At 36.6% G+C, this 14,179-nt stretch overlaps 1 protein-coding gene across 32 annotated transcripts in view; it reads left to right on the top strand.

Moving 5' to 3' along the window:
• Nucleotides 1–14,179, top strand: part of TCF4 (transcription factor 4) — a 345,675-nt gene that overhangs the window by 149,984 nt on the left and 181,512 nt on the right. The window contains exon 1 of one of the 32 annotated variants that reach the window (XM_033087758.1): nt 1–25. This exon is cut by the window's left edge and continues 277 nt beyond it. The exons of the other annotated variants lie outside the window; for them this stretch is intronic. The gene's annotated coding sequence lies outside the window, so the exon portion shown is untranslated. The remainder of the gene's footprint in view (nt 26–14,179) is intronic. 32 annotated transcript variants of the gene reach the window in all.

The raw sequence follows: 14,179 nt of genomic DNA, 5'->3' as shown, positions 1-14,179 counted from the left end.
TGCTACCCATAAAGTCGAAAGAAAAGCAAGTATTCTATTTCTCTCTTCAGGGTGGGTTTCTTTTTTCTTTTTTTTCTCTTTTGGATGATGGTTGTTTTTTTAGTGCTTTTTCTGTTTAATCTATTCCCTTTGTGGTTTAGTGTAAGAGTTTGGGAATGTGCCCATAATTCTCTCACTCAACACTTCTGGTTTAGTGTTGTGCTTCAAACGTAATTTTAAGAAACACTATACAATCAAAATGGATACCCAGAAACCCCAGAACAGAGATATCAACAAGCATTCAGTACAGAGAGCTATTAAGTTATAAACCCTCTGTGTGTTGCTTTCCAAATGTGTGACTGTGGACTGGCGAAACACCCCTTTGCCAGCCTGGTACTGTGTGTGTCATCCTAACGTAAAGTTAAACTGAAAGTTCTGTCTCACCCACAACATTACGAAGAAAAGCCTAAACAGAGTTCTACCCTGATTTCAGATTTGATCTTTAGGTTAAAACAATGATTATTACTCAGTCAAATCTTTTTGCTGAGGCAGATGTGACTAAAAAAAAAAAATAAAATAAAATAAAAAGGAAAAAGTTTGTATAAGGATTAAGAAAAGAGGAGAAAGAACGCATATTTCTTTATAAATTGTTAAATTTATAAGCATTTTCACTCTGGAATGATATAAAGCAACTTCAGGCACTTCCAAAGATGCAGTTTCCTGTTTATTTAAAGTTAAATTGTAATTCCCAAAGTTGCTAGCCCAGCATAAATAAAGAATATAAATACGCCTTGTTAGGGGAAGATAGAAACTTTGATATGCTGGGTCTTATTTTTTAAAGTATCTCAGTAAAATAGAAAGTACCATCAGTTATTTAATGAGAAGTTTAAAGTAAATTTTTCCCCCATATTATGCTATTAAGAATCACTAGGTTTTTATTCCTTACTAATATCAGAGTTCCAAGAAACATAATTTTATTTCAATCCCTTGCTTTTTCCAACTTTTATTTTGTCACAGTTTGTACAGGGTCGTGTGTGTGTGTGTGTGTGTGTGTGTGTGTGTGTGTGTGTGTGTGTGTACATGGTGTGTCATGTCTGGAGATTATGGTGGCTCTGTCCTCATTCCTTTAAAATCTATTGTGTGAAAAGAGCAGGCAGGAGAAGGCTTTACTTCTTTTTTTCTTTCAGTTTACTTCTTTTTTATGCAGGCAAACTGCCCATCCAGATGGTAGAATTTCACCTGTAAGCAATCTGAAACGATAGGTTAATTCTGACATTTTATAGAGCTTTTTTATTTTCTTTTCATACAGTACAGCTAAGTGCAGAGTAACTACTCTAGACAATGTTTCCTTTTTTCTTTTAAAGCACTTCCTGCTGTGATTGGTTCTCCCCCCACCACCACCCCCCAAAAAATCTGTATTTTGGGCTCAATTAAAATCTGTGGCTTTAGGCACTTTGCTGCTATTGTCAAAACCACATCTGATGAAATCTTTGACCACTTCTAATATGTGTAAATGAGGAAGTGATGGCAGAAGTGAAGGAACAAGTGTCGATCTGCAGGTTAGTTGTCAAGACGCAGATTATTTTAATTTTATAAACTCAGTGTTCTACTGGCTAAACTCCCTGTTAGTTTTCTCCTCCCTCCAAATTCACAAATGTTTACCAACTCATACCTTCCTCAGTAATGCCTAGAGTGGTGTTAGCAACCGGAATCCTGGAATTTGGTTGTGTTTTCAGTGGGGCTCGCCTCTGGTGACTTATGTGACGGAGGAAACTAGAAACATTCCTTGAAATGATTTGTTGACTTGTTATTAGGGAATACCATTATGTCCCAAAGCAGGTTTTGGGGGTGTTTTTGGAGTTGAATGTGAAAGGAAAAAGGCATGTTGGGGACTGTTTTTAGTCATAATAATTGCAGTCATTCTGTATTTACAAGTTATTTTTGAATGCAACCTTTTGTTTTTACTTCTAGAAATCCTGTGTTGGCATGAATTATTTCTGGAGTTATTTCTGTAGTAAAGATAGCTCTAGGAACATCTTCTCCCCTTGCTTTTGCCCTTGGGGGAACGTTTTTGGAACGTACTCTACTAATATTATACCTGTTCAGATTTGGGACCCTAGTTGTGCCATTATTTATTGCTTTTTCAGTTTCCGGTTTTGCACATGTTAATTCCTGTGGGCATTTTCTTCTTCAAGTGATGAGATTTTCACTGTCCAGCAGCAAGTCACATTTACTGGAGTTATTGAACTCTGAAATAGGAAACCTGTATGTGATCCATTTTACACTCCCCAGAAGCTATTGCTTCAGTCAAGGAGAATTACAGCCCCATGACTGAGAATGTTAAAGTCGTTGTTTCACTAAAGCATCCAAAGATTTTGTTTCAGGTATTGCAACAAAATCAACATTTGTTTGTGGCCAGTGAAGCCAGTGTCCCTGGCAGTATTCTCATCCAGTTGCTTCTCATATTTCCCTTGCAAACTTTCCCATTGGTTGGGGTCTATGGAGAGATTTTAGTGGCTGGCTGGTGGAAACGTTTGGGAGAACATTTGCGTATCAAAGCAGCCTAAATATTTGCAAAAATGTTTGTTTGAGAAAAAAAGAATCCACTTAGGATTAGGAAGTAACTGCTTAAACATTTTAAAAGCATTTGTGATTTCCTGAAGTATATTGTTCATGAGCCAAGGCCTAACTTGAATTTCAGGGGTCATCCCAGAATCCATATTTTCAAAAAGTACATAAGATAATAAGTGTTTTGCTTTATGATTAAGATCTGTTCTTATATGTGGTATACAAATGCAAAAAAAGAACAGACACAAATATATTTAAAAATTAATTGGTTATTATTTAGTGAACCTGTAAACAAAAGATGAAGAGAAAAGGCCTCATTAAATGATGAGGTATTGAATAGCTCTAACCTGATTCCTTTCCTTTTTTCCCCTTAAACACCATTGTCTTACTACGAGGTGACATTCGGTTCTGCTGGAGTTCATGAGCTTTCTTGTAAGAGTAATGATTTGAATGGAAAATCTTTCTCTCTTTTTCTTGGTAAAGAGTTAAATGTGGGCTTTTTGTCTTCAAATTGTTAAAATTTTAACTGCCTTTCACTGATGGTTTGGAAACAATATATATAAAACTCAGTGCAGGCCAGTTTTTCCAATTTGTTAACAATGTAGGAGTTGAGCGTCGACAATTACTGTACTTAAAAGCCCCTCGGATCAGGTGTTATTTTACCATCTGGACATTTTAATTAGTAATAAAAATGTGGATATGTATACACAGAAATAGGATCTGCAGTACACAATGGCTCAGTACACTCTAGTGGTGCTGAGGTGTGCATGGCTACATTTTACACACGTGTGTGTGCATGTGTATGTGTGCATGCATGCACTCGTGTGTAAGTGTAATGTATGTTGAGTTAGTGTTCATTCCTCCTAGGAAACTCAAGCATAGGATTCTAGTGACTTTTTCCAACTGGGCATTACCACAATACCAAAATATTTGGCTACTGTTCTTGAATAAGAAGTAAAAATGTATAACATATGTACTTGCATCCTACATGATACTTGCCTTTATCTTTTTAATGCTCACACTTCCTCATCTAGTTTATGATATGGCATGGCAGTACAATGCTGATATTAGACGTCAGCTTGGCCAGATGTGGCTCCTCCATTTCATAGCTGTGCGCTCTAAGTCAAGTATATTAACCTCTCTGAATCTCCTTTTCTCCTCACGTGCAGATGAAAGTATTAATGGTAATAGTTATGATACCTACCTAACAGGATTATGATAATGCTTATAAAGCATGTATGTGAAAGCACTTGATAAAATTCAAAGAGCTATAACAATTGATTTTAACGCAAATTACCAGTTCATAACCCACATACCATTTTCATAATTCAATAAATTATCTCACATTTAAAAATAAAGCATTTGCAGATATTAGATTACGTTAGACTATTAACAAATAGTAACTTTGAGACCACCCAAATATGTGTTCATAATTTTACACATGAAGGAAAATGATCCATTTTTATAAAGTATCTCGATATGCTCTTTGGAATAATGTTATTCTTAATTAAGGCAGAAGCGGGTACGTTTGAGGGAAATAGTGACCCTCTGGAGAAATGGAGAGTGAAAATAGTTTAGGGAAATGAGTCTTAGCGTCTTCTCTTTCGGAAAGATGCATACATGTTTCTCTTAATTATTATGAATTTCATGTTTGCAAGCCAGTGTGAGTATTGAAACGATAATCATTATTGTTTAGAAAAACCTACCCATTACAATTTATTTCATATTATATTCGCTCAAGAATGCATCGTGCGTCATCTCTAGGAAGTGAGGGAGTTGATAAAAATTGCTGTTTGACACCGGGCCAGGTGAGTTTGGACACTTCCATAGAAACCTTTTTCAGTTTCTATTGTAGGTTCACTTCTCTTCCTGAGAATTCTTCAGGAGAAATAGGAACATTTTTTTTCTTTATTGTGTAACGGTATATACCATTGTATAATGATGCTATTTTTGTTCATTTCATTAATTTAATCTTTTCCCTTAATGTGATAACTGCAGAACTTGATTATTATACTACAATTTATTATTATAGACAACCTGGTTTTAATCAGAGTGTCTTAGAAAGCTTGTAAGACTAGTTTCTGGGACATAGGATTAACAGGAGTATGCAGCTTTCCATTTTGGTGTCGTGCTTAGAGGAGCTAAATTCAATGAGATAGTCTTCCGTTAATTTATTAATTTGGTTACTATTAAGTAAACCACAGAAGAAACAGGAACATGCTGGTTATGAGCTTTTAAGATTTTTTTTAGACTTGAAAATGGAAACTAGTTTCATTTAATGCTGTCTGTATCAGTTTCATTGAAATGTCCCAAACTAATGACCACTTTCATTTACATATTTTAATCTAGTGAACAGATAGGGTCTACAAATTTTTGGTCTTGAAAATTTTTAAGTGAGGCTACAGGTCCTCTTCTTTGAAAGTCCGTTTCATGAAAATGGCCATGTGTACCTTAACTTTAGATTTCAGTACCCACAGTCATGAGATGACAAAGAAATGGTGGGACTTCTTTAAAAATTGTCTCATAAGAGAGATTCAGTTAAAAACTGGGGTGGGGGTGGGGGGACAGGATTTAAAATTTCATAAAAAATAAAGTAATTCAAAGTAAAGTCTGTAGCCAAACTCCTTAATTGTGATGCATTTGCTGAGTTCCCCTCTTCCATCGTCGGGCCTGCTCTGGTGCCATATGGCCTACCATGGAACATTTAACTTGTCAGATATAATGGATTGTCCTGGAAGCAGATTTTTGCTTTGAGCACTCGGCTCCTTTCTTGCATTTCACTCTCAGCTCCAGGCTGCAGGATGAAGGATTGTGGTGGAAATGCAAAGAAGAGGCACACAGTTGATTCCCCTTAAGAGAATGACCTATATGCCACAAAATTTTACCCACGTAAAGAGGCATTATCCCCGTCACTGGCCTTAGCAGGCTGCATGTCAGAATCATTTAAGTGCGCCTGGACTTAACAGATTGTGCAAACATTTCAGAATTGAGTGCTTAGGAATAATAAAACATCGTCATTTTAACTTATGCAGAAACAGTGTAGCCACATCAGCCAAATGATAAGTATTATTTTTCCTGACCTACATGTAACCTAAACCACCTGGTTTGTAGATGTTGTAAATTAAGTTCAACTTTCAAATCTACTAAGAATGCTTGAAAAAACAATCACCTGATGAAGATGTTACATGGCTTATTGCTTTTGTTTGGTGAGTAGAGGTGAGGTTGGTCATTTAGGTGGATGGACAAGTGGCAGTTAATTATCCTGCAGGCTTTCCATTTTGAAACTGAAGTGTAAACCTTTCATTTATTGTAACTTGCTTGAAAGTAGAGACTGAACATGGTGTGGGTTAATTTTTATCCGCAAATGTAAAAAATATAGTATTTGATGTTGATTTTAATTTGGTGCTTTCATGAAGTAATTCTTTTTCATTTCAATTGGTGATATTGTTTCTGAAATCACAAGCTTGGAAAGCAGTAAGAGGAGTTTGTGACTTTTGCATTTATAGGAAAACTTCCTTAAAAGAATAAACAGTGCCCTCTCTATACGTACATGAACGTACATAGCTGTGAGATACTCTTCTAGTATAACCTACTGGAACCCTAAAGCAAGTATTATAATGCAGAGACCCAGAATAGGCAACTTACAAATAATCAAGTACAAACTAATGGAAAAATAGCTAACTTATGTGTCTCAGTTTAACTGTAAAATGGTACATGTTCGATTGCTCTAGGGTTACAAAGATTAATTAATACATTTGTATACGACCCATGTAAATGCACTGTCTGTTTGTTTGCAAAGAGCAGTTTAATATATTCACCAAAAAAATGTGTGTTTGTTAGAAATGTAATATTTGATTTACTTCTACAAATTCATGTATTATAGATAGTTCTTAATAGAGATCTATAAAAACTACAGTGTCCTTGAAAACTGACATGGCCTCACTTGTATACAAAGAATTATTTCTTTTGAATGAACAGCTTTCAATGAAGCAGCTAAGAAATCTGTTCAAGTTGATATTTAACAAAAAAAGTGTACTTATGTGTCTTTCTTACTAATCCTAAACTGAGCACATTCGTTTTGTTAATGCCACAGATAGGACGATCCTCCCTCCCCCCTCCCTGCATTCAAATTTTTTGGTCAAGCTTATTCCTAAATGAGTGAGCTGTTCTGTGGTGCCCCGCCAGAGCCGGCTCTTGTTGGGGCATGTGCGCCCTCTGCTGGCTGCTCAGCTGGGAGCCTACTGATGTGTGGGATTCTTCCTTTCTTTTACTTTTCAAGGTTGGGGTTTTGTTGTTTTTTGTTTTGTTTTGGTTTTGCACTTTTACACAACTAATCATATATTTGCAGTAATTATAAAGTTGTAGGTTAGTACTTTGTTTTTATTTGGAAATGAAGGGTTTTTTTTGGTTTGAGTTTTTGATATTTGATTTGGCTAAATAAACTTTGGATAGTTTAGAGAACACGTAAAGTATATGCCACTCTTGAGTTTTTACACGGTTGATTTTATAGTACTGTTAATTGTATTTTCATAGTTCCTCCTGGCCTGATTACACTTAAGAAGAATTTTTGTTTGACTAAGTTTGGAATGGACTTAAAAGGATAAATTACTGAAATTTTGAAACATTACCTTTTGTAGGATGTGGTAGGCAATCCCTGATACAGGACTCCCTGATAGGATTGACAGTTTCTACTTGCTTTGTGAAGGAAAATGAGCTTATATTTTCAGTGTATTATTTTATAAAGGCATTTTTTGGTTTCCTTGCAGATCAAATTAAGTGATCTTCCCTGGTAAACATTGAGAATGGTGATTGGAGTGGAACCTTTTTCGGCTTGTTTTGCCTCTTTGGGTTGTTGATAGAGTGTGAGATGTTAAAGGAGAAAATCACTGTTGGTCTTTTTATTCCCAGGTCACAGAACTAACTTAATACAAGGGCAGTCACAGAGGGAGCACCCTGGCCTCTCTGCCATCGCTTGGATGGAGAGTATCCTTGGGTCCTGGTAGTGAAGATCTGGAATCTGTAGAAGGAATAAGTCCTAAAATAGCAAGATTTTTGTTGACAAGGTTTCATCAAACTCTTTATGGTAATTATGTAGAAATGATTTGTACATATCTCCAAAATGAAAGGATTTGATTGAATCATTATGGTAGGTATTATATGGAGAGGGCAGTTTAGATCTTTACAGCTTTTTTTTTTTTTTTGTCTTATATTGCAAATTTCTCTAATTTGTAAGCAAATTCCTTCAAAACTCCCAAACCAGCACCCCAAAATATGAAATGATCCAAGAACTTAGAGCTAGGGAAGGGGGAAAATGTTATCTAAGTTTTCCCATCTTGTCGATTTTAGGTACCAGTTACTTAAAAAAATTTTTTTGGATAAATTATATAAGTATCTGTTTTTATTTACTTTGATTTATTTAATAACTACAAACAGCATTCTAACAAATATCAAGTTCCCACGAATCTGTGAGAATGGCATCTTGCGTAGAATCTCAAACACAGGTCTTTTCCTATTGCCACCTGTTCCCGAGAAGAGGTTGTGTTAGGTGATCTTCTTCACTGCTCCTCAACATTCCCATTCTACCCTTACTGATGAACGCTATTGGGTTTACTCCTCCTTTCAGACATCTAAACTCTTACCTCTTGAGAATAATGTCCATCACTGACTCTCCAGCAGCCAGCACCCAGCAAATACTTATTTCCAAATCTCATGTTTTTTGGACCTTGTTCCTACCTATCAGATGATCATTTTTACAAGGCTCAGAAGTGAACATTGCTGTCTGTAAATAACGACTCCACATAATGTATTTTATTTTCTTACATATTTTTGATAGAATGAGGTCACTATTCTGACTACTCCCCTTCTCCTTTCTCCTCCTTTAAGCATCCTTTCCTCTGCCTCTCCTTTTCCTTCCTGTGCCCCTTGCCCGCCCCCCTCCCCCCGCCTTTGTCTCTTGATTTAGTCAAGCTCATCAATTCAGTAATTAGGAGGCTTTTCTCGAATATCCAGTGTGGAACTCAGAGGCTCGTGTAATTTTATCTGTGAACGATCACCTTCTTTGAACAGTATGACTCTCAGAAATTTGGTCCTGTTTGCCTCTGAGTTTGGTATTTGCAGATCCATTCTCTTTCACTTGACCTTGAAGAGCAGGCTCAGTGGTTAGCAGCCTTCCTGCTGCTCTGTGGATGCCCTGAAATGTGTTCTGAATTCTGGGCTATTTCCTCTTAACTTCTCAGTGGTGTATGTGGTGTATGTTCAGGGATTATTAGACCAATAGTAACTCAGTTCTAGGGCTAGAGGAATGCTCATCTATATTACAGATACATATGTAAGTGACACTTGCATTATCTTCTGTCTGGTGTTAAAAATGTTATTTACCTATGTGCGCATATATGTAAGTATAATACTTATATATATGTATAAACTGTATTTAAAATCTTCATGAAACTCTCAACCCCTTTATTTTTGTGCAGTCTTGAGTAGCATATGAAATGCGTGTGGTTTCTTTAAGAGGTGATAATTGTTATATTCTTGTTAGCTGTAAGCTCAGCTTGAAAACTGAGGCCATCGCCTACATGCCAGGTGCTAAAATATGTAATTTTCCTATGTAAACACGCTATAGCAAATGTAATACTAGACCTTTTACTTTCTGTTCCACTGTGCCCGACTCAAAGTTTGGTCGTTATTTATTTTTTTTCATTTCATATTGGAAAGATTCTGTTAGGACGTCATGTTGAATGGGCAGCAAATAATTTATTGGTAAAAGTGATTTGCATGGTGAAATGTGGCTACTGGTTTTCTTAAAATTTGCTGATAAATTCCAAATAATGGAGCTTGGCAACCAAGTCTTACTCACACGATATTGTTCTCGTTACTGCATCTGGCTAGAAATGTCAGCGTCCTCCTCCGGAGGGGTCAAAGAACCAGACACCCTCCCTCGATATGGCCGTGTAATGCCTCAGTAGAGCATGGCCGAGGAGAAACGGGTGGGAGGGCCCATTAAGTTAAGCCAAGTCATGTTCACTAGAGATTGATCCTGGGGGCTAACGATGACTTTGGTTTTGGGACAGAATGGGGGAGAGATGCTTTCAGAGCAGCGGCTGGTGGGGCTGATAGGAACGGAGCACCCGCTTCTCTCATGCATGTTGGTTATTAGGGGAATCTACCTGGTAATATGAGATTACATTCTTTAAAACAACCAGACTTCGTGAGTGGAGATGGACAGATTTAAAGGCTACCTGGAAAAAGGTTTCTCTAACCCATGAAATGGTTACATGGTAACTGTCTGAAAGGGCCTTGGAGAAAACAATTATTTATCTTTTTAAACATCCAGTTAAAGAGATTGGATCAGGTAGTAACTGTATTTTCGTTATCCACCTGGTTACCAGGTGTATTGGAGTTTCATTTAATGTAACCTTAAAGATTATGCCTGTCACTTAAATTTGTCACTCTTATCCCTGGCTAGTTAGACGAACCAGTGACATGCCGGACCCCACTCCGCTGAATCAAGTTCTCTGGGGTAGAGAACCCAGGAATCTGTTTTAAGAAAAGTCTTACCAATGATTCTCATGATCCACAAGGTTTCTTAGCCTTAAAATTGAATTTTGGGGGGGTGGGGGCGGGGTTACTTTTCCCCAAGTCCATCCTATATCTTCCTTTGTGCCTAAGAATATAGTGAAAATATTTTATTTCTGCTTGCTTTTGATACATTTAGTATATATTGTAAGAATCACTTTTTTCATTTTTATATGAAAAATTGTATCTTTGAATAAAAAATACGATTTCAAGTGCATGTGTTGTTTCTTCAGAGACCACACAAGTCTGTAATTGCCTTGGTTATATCCGCTCATCCCAGACGCAGACTGCAATAGAAATATAAAATAGGGCAAACAGAACTATTAAGATCTTATTCACGTGAAGCCAGTGGTAAGTTACTCATTAGAAGTAAGTTGAGTGATTTCGGGGTTGCCCTTAGTCCTTCAGGTCTCTAGGGGACCCTTGTACAAATTGCTGATTCAGAAAATCATTACTCTGGTGGCTCAAGTGGCACTTTAGTGGCCTTAAAGAGTTATTTGACACACATCCCCAAACAGCTATGTTATCCCCATGATTATGTTGATTAATTGCACACTCTGTGGAATTAGTGTTATTTTCAATGAAAGATTTCCCTGCATTTGGAAAATAAAGCATAAAACTCACGTGCTTTAATTTGATAATGTTTGCATATCTCCTAAGCATGACACCGAGTGGGGGGATTATTTGTTGTATAGGGCATGTAAAATAATGGAATGCAGTTCTTTTAATTCTGCATTGAGAAGGTAGTTTTTGATCTACCAGAGGATAGTTACTCAAAATGTTTATTATTTCTAACATTTTCACCCATCAAAGGACTTGGGTCCTCCTCTTGCACTTACTACAAATTGAGTTAAATAAAATTATTTGAGGGGAGGATTGTGGTCACAAGGAGAAGAAAGGAGACAGGTGGAATTGTCTGTTATCGCAATGCTGATAATACGTCAAGAACACTCCAAAAAGAGGTGGCATGCTGTAAAAATGGGCTTTGGTGCTGGAATTGGAAGTTTATGTTCTGGCTTCATCTCTTCATATCTGTATAACCTGATTCGTTTGGCAGGTTTCTCTTTCTTAATTTTAGGGACCTCTCTTATAAAAATAGATTCAAAGGCCCATCTAGGAGTTCTTAGGGTGTGCTGTCTTAAGTAATGCAAGTTAAATTACTTTGCATAGTATGTAGTGATTTACAAATGGAAGAGCTTTAAGGAGAATTGAATATCAATTCTGAATCATGGGCAGTCTCCCAAAATGATGAGTTTTGACGATGCCTCAAGATAATCAGCATATCTGGAATTTTAGTACAGCCACTGTTTTGAAGGCAGCACAGTGTCTAGATGAGATGAGGTGCATCAATGATGAAATGCAGCCAAAACTCATGATTTTCCAGGATCAGAGCTATAGATCATTACTGAATATTCGATCTTAATGACTTGAGAACATCAGTGAAAAAGAGGACTAATGCTAGGCTTTTCTGAGAAAGTGGCTACCTCCCTATTTCCCCTTATTCTTTGCTACAAACTATGTGCCTAATCACCTTTCTCCCCACTTTGTTTTTCTGTTTTCAATTTAGAAAGAGGGGGAGGAAGAGAATTTTCTATGGTGTGGAATGGCTCATTTTTCTGCTCGAATTGAGTTGTAATTCTTTTAGCATTTAGAACTTTACATATTTGGATTTTTTAATGCCTGTGGATGAGCACATAGTTGTCCTGGTATAGTAAGATTCTGCAGAAGAGAACCAATGTTCTTCTCTGAATTTTAGAAATCTAAAGAATAACATCATTTTCTGATTTTTTGCAAACCCAGATGGTTACCTCCAAACTAGGATCAGGGATAATTAAGGTTAACCAGCTAGTTAGCATAGCAAAGGTGTATCTGCGTAGAAACATGAGGAAAAGTTAAAAAAAAAATTAGATCAATTAAAATAAAATAAAATTCAGTTTACATTATTTATTTGATAGAAAATTACAAACATATTAACCCAATACATCCATAGTGTTAAGTTTTTTTTGTACTAGTACTTCCCAAAGTTCTTCAGGACTTGTATTAATAGACAAAAAGATGGGGGCAGGTATGTGTATTCCAACAAGTAGGAAAGATTAAATTAAATGTCTGTACTACAGGTCTTTTCAGAGGTTGTAACATTCTAAGATACAATGTAAATTTCTGGGGCTGGAGAGAGAAGAGGGATATAGATAGCTTGTAACATTTTCTAGGCCCTTTTAAGTAGTTTCCCTTTTATTTTCTGGAGCCTGTGTGGGGTTACTGTTCCACAAAAAGCACATGTGAGCCATGCTGTGTTATCCTGTATTGTAATTACATTTTTACTTTTATTCTTTTCTGTGCGTTTTAAACAGAATCATATTCTTCACATAGGGAATGTGTAGAGATGCAGTTTGCTGCCATGTTTTCTTGATGACTTGCTTCGAGTAAATTTGGAGATGGTGGTAGTTTATTGTGTGATGTAGCAGGTTCTGGTATACATCATTTGCACTGCTGTAAAGTACCTAGAGATCTTTCAGGAGTAAAACACCATGTACGTGGCAATTATCACCATCTATAAGACACTTTTATTAATTTCATGTTAAATTCATTGAGTGTTTTGAGCTCTGAGGTTTGAGGCTTCAGTATTGAGCTTCTTGCTTATTTATAGTTGTTTTTTGTTTTGTTTTTTCAGAGTTCGAATACCAGCCACACAGAATAGTGCAAAGAGCATAGCCTTTAGAATCAATTGGCAGGGTTTGAATCCTGGCTCTATCACTTACTTCCTGTGTGATCTTGGGTAATTTTTATATCACAGTTTCCTCATCTGTAAAATGCTTTTTATACACCTGACTCACAGGGTTGATGTGCAGATTGAATAAATCAGTCTACATAAGCCCTTTGCATTGTGGGTAACATATGACAGGGACTCAGCTCTTCTTATTTGAGCACAAGGAGGAAAAGGCAGGCATAGAAAAGATGAATGAAATGTAAATAACCTCATGTATAGTTTCAGAACCTCTAAGAATCGCAGTCATTGTTTAATGAAATAGTCTTTTCAATGTGAAAAAAAACCTTAATAGAAAGAGATTGGGGTTCAAGACAGAGATTTATTCTGACTTGATTGTGGTTATGATGAGTTAGTTCCCCAGTCTGATGGCTAGGAACAAAAGGATTATTCTTCAGTTCCCAGAATGAGAGTTAACAGCAAAACAGCCTTGCTTCGTATCGTCCTGCAGCATCAGATAATTTTCTAGCATCGCTTTTCAAGGAGTATGTTTCACTCTATAGGTGCATCTTTTTCAGTGGTAAAGTGGCTTTTTAAGGACGAAAGGCTAGAAACTCAAAACACGCTCATGTTCTTATCCTACTGGTCAAACACCAGTGGGATCTTCTGTGTCACACAGCTGATCTCCAGAAATCATATTTCCTTAAGTTGTTCTTATTGTCTCTCGTTCTTTTCATGTGGATTAGAACTGTCCAGATGTAGGAATCTACCAATGGTGATACTTCTTAGATGTATCCTTGTGAATGAATAGACGTATGAGACCATTTTTTCCTTCACGTAACATTTAATTCTCATGCGATTCCCTTGGCATTCCCTTACAATAGGATACTGTGGATATATTGGAAGAAAGAAGTCAAATGGAAAATTATATAAGACTATGAAAGTATTAAATTTGGAATTATATAGGCATTTGTTAACCATACTGCCCCCAAATTAAAAAACCACACACTTTTTTTTCCCCCTTATCTTTCTTGGGGGAGCAAGATAAAAGGATTACTGAATAGAGCAGTAAAAATATTAGTCTTTTAAAAAATGGGAAGTAGCTTGTGCTGTATTTTCTGCTGAGGTTAGTTTTTCAAGGGCAACAGAAGAAGCAAGTGCATCCTTTTATTGATTGTCAATTGGTGCCATTTTTAATAATCAAATTTAAATATAGGTTTTAGCAGCTGGTGGGTTCAATTTGGACAAAACACGTGTTGACTTTCTAGGTTGTTTGCTCACTGTCGATGCCAACTTGTTCTAGAGAAGGGGCTGCGTGTTGCTCTCCTTTGTCTGCAGAAGGATTGATTGACG

Source organism: Rhinolophus ferrumequinum, chromosome 19 (genome assembly GCF_004115265.2).
Source record: "Rhinolophus ferrumequinum isolate MPI-CBG mRhiFer1 chromosome 19, mRhiFer1_v1.p, whole genome shotgun sequence".
Lineage (NCBI taxonomy): Eukaryota > Metazoa > Chordata > Mammalia > Chiroptera > Rhinolophidae > Rhinolophus > Rhinolophus ferrumequinum.
The sequence above is the reverse complement of the archived record's forward strand: the minus strand, read 5'-3'. Positions and strand labels throughout refer to the sequence as shown.